Source organism: Anabas testudineus, chromosome 6, assembly GCF_900324465.2.
Source record: "Anabas testudineus chromosome 6, fAnaTes1.2, whole genome shotgun sequence".
Lineage (NCBI taxonomy): Eukaryota > Metazoa > Chordata > Actinopteri > Anabantiformes > Anabantidae > Anabas > Anabas testudineus.
The window spans coordinates 13,039,057-13,046,338 of NC_046615.1; positions in this window are offsets into that span (position 1 = coordinate 13,039,057).

Genomic DNA, 7,282 nt, shown 5'->3' on the forward strand with positions numbered 1-7,282 from the left:
TAGAGAAACACAGGACTGCGGGGGGGTGGACACACAACTGTGGTCACTCCTCAACCTTTTCTTTCCTTCAACCTGTAGTCAGCTTCTGCATGTCCCAGAATGACCCAAGGACAAACTCCTCCTGTTAATCTGTGGCTTGTAATTTTTTGAGCATGTTCTCAAAGACTGCAGCTCACGATTCTGTAACTTTCCTCCTCTGATGTAAATTATAACATTTTTACATCACTGTGGTTTTAGATGTTTGGTCTAAGAGGCTGATCGTGGAAAAATAAATATCTAATATCTCACTCTGCTCCAGTTTCTAGTTTCAGGTTTAGTTTTCAACTGTTGTGACTGACAGTGACAGAGCTTCAATAAATTATCTACAAAAGGTCCCAAATAAAAATAGAGTGAAACACAGTCAGTCTTTTGTACAGAGGCTATTGCCCAGCAATAACTCTCCAATGTCAATGTAAAGCTCAAGTTGCAACGATTGATCACTGCTTTAAAATATTCACACGGTACAGACAGAGTGCTGCACATGCAATTATATAAAAAAGAAATAACTATGATCTTATTTGATCAATGTAGTTTGTAGTTAACGCCCTACATTAGCACATCTATACTATCTCCCGACATTTTTATGAATCTGTGTTACCAGGCTTTCTACTTTGTCTCTGCTTGGAAAACAGCTTTGTGACAAGACTTCGTCGTCTTTGTTGTTTAAGTAAAGTAAAATAAAACGGAATCATCTCCAAACAAAAAGCATCCAAGAAGTGAAGGTACATTGCCAATATCTGCTTTTGGTTATTCTTTAATTTTCTGTGAAGGGCATATTGGTTTGATTATCGTCTTGATCTAAGTTTATTAGAGAACGAAGCAGACAATAAAAACAGAAAACAATGACACTAACAGCACTGGAATGTCTCAACAATGAGCGCCGTTGTCAGCTTGAATGTCAGCCATGCGTCTCTGCTGGGAACGGATGTATCTTTCCAGTTTGGCGTGAATCCTGTCGAGGTACTTCCAAAAGGAGGCCATCTTTCATTCTCCTCAGTCTCTAAGAATAACAAACATTCGCTCTTCTTTCTATTTGTATCTGACCAGTGCTCAGTATTAGCCAGGGCAGTCACTGGTGAGAGCCCAATTAGAGGCCTGAGACCGCCCTGAGGGCTTATTTTCTGCTCCGTGTTTTGGGGTCCAGTTGCCAAGCGCTGTCATGTGCACTGTGCATCATTAGCGACTCTCTGGCAAATCACTCAGGGACTCAAAGTACTTTAATTCTCTATGGTTGTCTCTGAATTGATTAGTTGGTTGTCCACAAGTAACACAGGCTTTTCTATCTGAACAAGCAGCCAGTGTGGTGATATCTACAGTAGCTCTGTTCATTGTCTATGCTGCTGCTCAGGAATAACTGACAGAAACTGCCTTTTTATTTCCTTTTATTTGGATTAGATCCTTCTGGGTTGTCTCTAAATGTGCCTTCGACCTGTTTTTTGGGTTTTAACTTAATTTGCTTGAATTAAATACAGAAACATAACCATATCTAGTTACCATGTGAAACAGTGGCAGAAGGGAAAGGAGTAAATGCATTCTATGTGTTTTTTTTGTTTGTTTGTTTTCTTGTTTGTTTTTTATCATCTGGCACATCTAAATCCAAGCATGTGATGATTCAGGAAATAAATAGAAAATAAAATAATACCACAGATACTTCATCATCTACATGAATCTATTTGTGTGACTGGAAGCGAGCAGAAAACAGCTGGACAGACAAAAAACAGTTGTGGTCTCCAGCAACAAGTGTTCACAGTGCGAGACCACCCACACAGTCAACACACTCTGACAAAATAACACTTTTTTTTAAAGCTCCAGTATAAAATATTGAAAAACTCCACCTGAAGCCTGTGTTTTGTCAGCTACTAAAAGATACAGTATACACAATGAATGTTTGCAACATACCAAACCAATTCCACGCCTGAACTGCTTACTGATTTGAATTCTGAGGTCAGCATTTATGATGAATGTGGCAGTAATATAGTACAGATAAAGACTGTAGATCATAGATACAGAACTTAACCTCAATTCAAAATTACCAAATCTGCATGAAAGGGTTTATTTTATTTTATGCTTTAGTTACATCACTCTTACCTCCTTTTGTTTGATGGAATTTGAAATACTGTAGACCGTAAGGACCTGTGAAATATTAGCAGTACTCACCTGTGAGGTGTACAGCTCATGGATTCATATCCGGTCCATTTGTTGGATCAGTCGGTTCTACCCCAGCCTCCTGGATTTCACTGTGGAGCAGAAACATGTAGAGGATGTGGTGTTAATGTAGAGAGTGACATAAAACAACAACATTAAAGAGGTGCAGTTCATATCTTCATTAGTGTTCAGTATTTGTCAGCAGTTAGAAATGTATCTATGAAAACACGTTTTTTATTATTACGTTGTTATTTATCATGTGTTTATACACCAGGAGGAGATCAGATTGTTGACTTGAATCAACAGTTATATAAAGTAACCCTACAACTGCATACTAATATACAAAAAAGAAGTATAATTCAAGTGAAGTGTTACTTACAAATACTGATTATGAACATACATGTTGAAAATACATAGGGGCAGAAGAAAAGCCTCGACCTTTGACTGTCTACAAAGCATTTTCCAAACTATGGACTATGTTACCACCGTGCACAACACACCACAAATACTAATATCACCCAGGAAACTCATTCTGTGTGCAGCTGCCAAAGAGCTGTCATTACTCTCCAACTGCACTACAACATGAGTCTGGTGCATTCACCGCCTCGTTGGTTAGGTGCTTTGTTCACATGTAAAACATGTGCTCTGTATTTTCTCTCTTTGTCACACACACACACACACACACTCACACACACACACACACACACACACACACACACACACACGACACTCAAATGTCATGTGCCCATCAGTGCAGTTTGTAAATCCAGTTGGTATTCTTGGCTTCACTCCTCTGAGGATATCTGTCTCCAGTGCAACATCTGTTTAACAGTCCTGTCAGCTGGAACAGTGGATAATCTCTAACTCTCCCAAACGCGGCACAAGTCGTGCATAACGCTGGCTTCAAGTCAGGGAATATAAGAATATAAATGCACATCCAAGCAGTTCTACCAGGGTATAGATTAAGTGCATCTGGCTTTTATTTATGCATGTGGATGGTATCTGAATTTTACAGTATCTGTGTTCCTCCAGTAGTTCAAAATATAAACAGTGATGCTCATATTTAATTTACTGGCCAATGTTATTTTTAGATTAGACCGTATTTAGTTTTGTGAAGTCACTGGGCTGCCAGTACTTCAGATGTTGTATAAATTGCTGTTAGAAATAATCAACAGCTCTTATCTTTTCATTGTGTTTATTCAGCCTCTATACCACACCTTGGACTTAGGTGGTGTGTTTATGATGCTTATCAGCTGCAACAGTTTTTTGTCATCACAATCTCTATGCTTCACAATCTCTTTGGTTTAATCGACTGAAGACCCCCAAAAAAAGGATAAAGCGGTAGAAATATCTGTGAAGATGGAACAAAGACAGATGTGTCATCCATGCCTCTTGTGAATGACATGATTAGGATCTAGCAACAGCGCATTTCTGTGCACTTTCAGCCAGGACTTATGTTGTTATTCCTTCGCTCCACTGGGAAGGCAGAGGAGGGCTTGGTGTAAACACCTAGAGAGGGCTTTCACTCGCTTTCTGTGCAGGTGAGAAGCGTCGGCAGCACTCGCTCCACAATGTACCTCTGCGTGGAGAGCCCCCAGCGCGGAGGCCGTCTTTTCAGCGGGTTCGAGGGTCACTCTTTTCCCACCAGGGAAACTCTTTTTCAGCACATATACGATGGATGCATTATAGCCTCTGAATGAGAATCGTAGCTTTCAATGTGCATTCCACTGGGTTTCTGTTCTTACAGAGGGCTAGTGAATAAGAAATCAGCATCTCTATAAAACGCTCTTTTTGGCTCACAATCCCCCCTCCCTCTCGCTCACCCCGTCTCCCTTCCCCCCACTGCCATTCTGTGAAGTTAAGAATCCATAGGAGGTTTATTTGAGATGCAAGCACAAGTGTGAGAGCACTGGGCTTGGGAAAAATCCTTTCCTTGGGCCTGAATGGGGGCATTTCAAAAACCGGACGTTTTTTCATGGAGTCCTTCAACAACAGGCCTCGTCCTCTGTCAGCGAACAAAACACTGCTTCCATTCAGGAAAATCAAGCTTCATTACTGGCTAATTTGATTGAGGGTTATTGTTCTACAACATTTGCCTAATTTAAAGTCTTTCCACCTCTGTTGTTAATGTTCTGTCATATCAGTATAATAACTGTAACAAGCCTATTTGTTAAATATGTTAGAGGCCTTCAGTGTTTTAGGGCACAGATCAGAAGCTGTATCCATAGCTGAAGCTCTGCCTAGATACTGGTGCTCAGAAATGAAAAGAAAAGGCAGCCACACAGTGATACCCAGCTGCTTCATTCAACCCTGCTCCCATTTACACTTTCTACAAAACATCAAAGTCGGTCACTGTCAGAGTTTAATCAGAGACACGGACACAGAAGAGGAAAAAGTCCCTTTAAACTCAACATAAATTTGGCTTTCATGAGCACCAGTTCAACTGTCACTAACATGAATAATGCATCGCATTCAGGGGTTACTGTGTTAATTTGTTATTCGGATTTTAAGACTTCTTTTCTGAGGCGTTTTTGTATTTGTGTGGCACTGAACATATTTAATCATATGAATATCTTTTCAGCCTTACTTACATGCATTCACATGCCTTCAATCTGCTAGTGGAGTCCATATTGCTCTCTCAACCTCATAAGAAAGAAAAGACGCACTTTCTGCTGACACCTCGGTCGTATTTTCAGGAAAGAATTAGCACTTAGAAATGGATAAAAAGGCTGATTTGCAGATTCAATTCTAACACTGTTGAAAAATAATGTCGACCCATACACAATGTTGATTATGCTGGAAGGTTGGCTCCGCATCCAAACTGTTACTTAGTGAGATTTCTTTCCTCCCTATGGTTTTTATGGTCTGCTCCCAGATTTAAACACTTCTAATGACTGTGCTCAGGCTCATTCAGTGATGGCAGGGAGGCTTTCAGTAAACCTGTTACATAACCATCCACAGACTTTGCATATTAATGTTTCTGATGCAGAAAATGGCTAATACACTTAATTTATATACAGTCCAAAATATACCTAACATATAAAACACCTTAATTCTCGTACATTTAAGACATTATTTGGCTAATTTGATTGATTTGGCTGATTGCTAAGATAATGTGGAGTAGAAAATGATTTTGGAAATGGCCTACAAAATATGTGCTTGTGCTTAGTTTTAAATGCGCCTTTTGTGTCTGGATGGATTGGAGCAGTGTGTTGCAACAGATGTTGTCTTATTGTGCTGAGCATCACAACTTTCTGGGAAATAAACATCCCCGGAGATGAAGTTGACACAACTCCATGTGTGAAGGGGACGTTGCACATTTGTGTTTCATTCAGCCTGTCTGTGTCTGTATCATCTGGACTAACGTCATGTAAACTCCAAGTGTGTGAAATTCTTTCACCATCTAAGAAGTATACATACATTTACTACTGCTATAACTAATGATTATTCTCTCTTCTTAAATACCTTGGATAAAACTACATTGACAGTCACTAAAAATAAAACACAAGTTTTGAGCTTGTCTGAAATATTTACATATTTTGAATTTTAACATCAAAGTTGAGCACAGTTGATATAGTGAATGATTGGCAGTAAATGCCTTCAGCAACTCATATATTATCCCAGTTAATGCTGATCAATTGTATCAGCATTATATTAAGTTAAATTCAATGCACTGCTGTTTACCGACATCAGTCTGTATAACAAGTATCACATAATGTTCCCTAATATTTGGTGTCTTTACACTCTACACTCTTGCTGTTACCAACTTGGCTATAAAATATGAAATAAACTGAATTTTGGAAGGTCTATCCATTTAATTAACAGTGAGGGTGAACATGACAGCTGTGACGGCAACGGGTGAGCCAATCACAGGTGCTGTGTGGGGCACTGGGAGGAATGTGAGGCAGTGTTTGACAAAGAGGCCATGTGCAGAAATAAGATGACAGGTGGTTGGCCTGATCCAGCTCTAGGCTGCCAAAATGAGTTTGCCTCTGGGAGCTCCAAAGAAACATGACAGTGTTAATGAAAATGGCAGCATTTAAATGTGTTATGCACCACAATAGCATACCCCAAGGTTAGCATAGTAAAAAAAAAAAGTTCCTCAAATAAAAATTCATGAATAGTAAAAATGGAAGATTTTTTTTTTTCTCAGGAGACATTTGAACTTCACTAGAAATATTTTGACTTAAAGTCCTAGCTAAGGGTGAGAATGCAGTTTTCTGAACATGATGTTAAATAATTAGTTAGCTGTATATTTAAAACAATTCACTCTTAGAATAGACATACATATCTGTCTCACTTTAATGTTTGTGAATAAACTAGATGTGACTTAGTGGTAAAAGTTTTTTTTGTATTACCGCATTACGGTCCTACTACGTCCACTAACCCTTTGTAGTTTCACCCATGTCTGTCCAGACTCAGTTTATGCATGAGTCCATGCGAATGTTTAAAATGAAATTCCTTCCAGGTGTTTCTGAGATACAGCACTGACATGGATTGGACGTATATGAGGTCACAGTGACCTCCCTCCCAAGTGTTCTGTAGATATCACACTCACATGAATTGGGTGGCCATACACGAACAGACAATCTAAAAACATTATGCCTCTGGAAATGGTTATCACTGGCGTGGAGACATAAAATACTTGGATCTGCAGTTGAGTTATTACAACGTCCTCTGTTTGCTTTTGGGTGTCACAGGGAGCTGCTTTAAATACCTTCCAGGAAGTAGAAGCAACCAGGTGCAACAATACATGCAAGAATTTTATACTGCAATCTTGATACTGCAATAAAACAACAATCTGACTTCACATACTGTACTGTTATAAACTTTCACACATGCATAGACACATTAAATCAATTACCCAAATTTACAGTATGCTGGATCCACTCTGCTACATCAAGCCTTCCTTTTTCCTGCTCTGCTGTACTGTGCTACAGTCCACCCTGCTCTGCTCAGTGCTTCAGGTATGGGTCCTTAATTACAAAAAATGAGAATGCTCCAAAACTAATCAAGCAGAAATTAATTTAAATTCCTCTGAATGGTTAGGAGGGTGAGCCAGGTTAAAAAGCTTTCAGATGTGATTATCTCTACACAG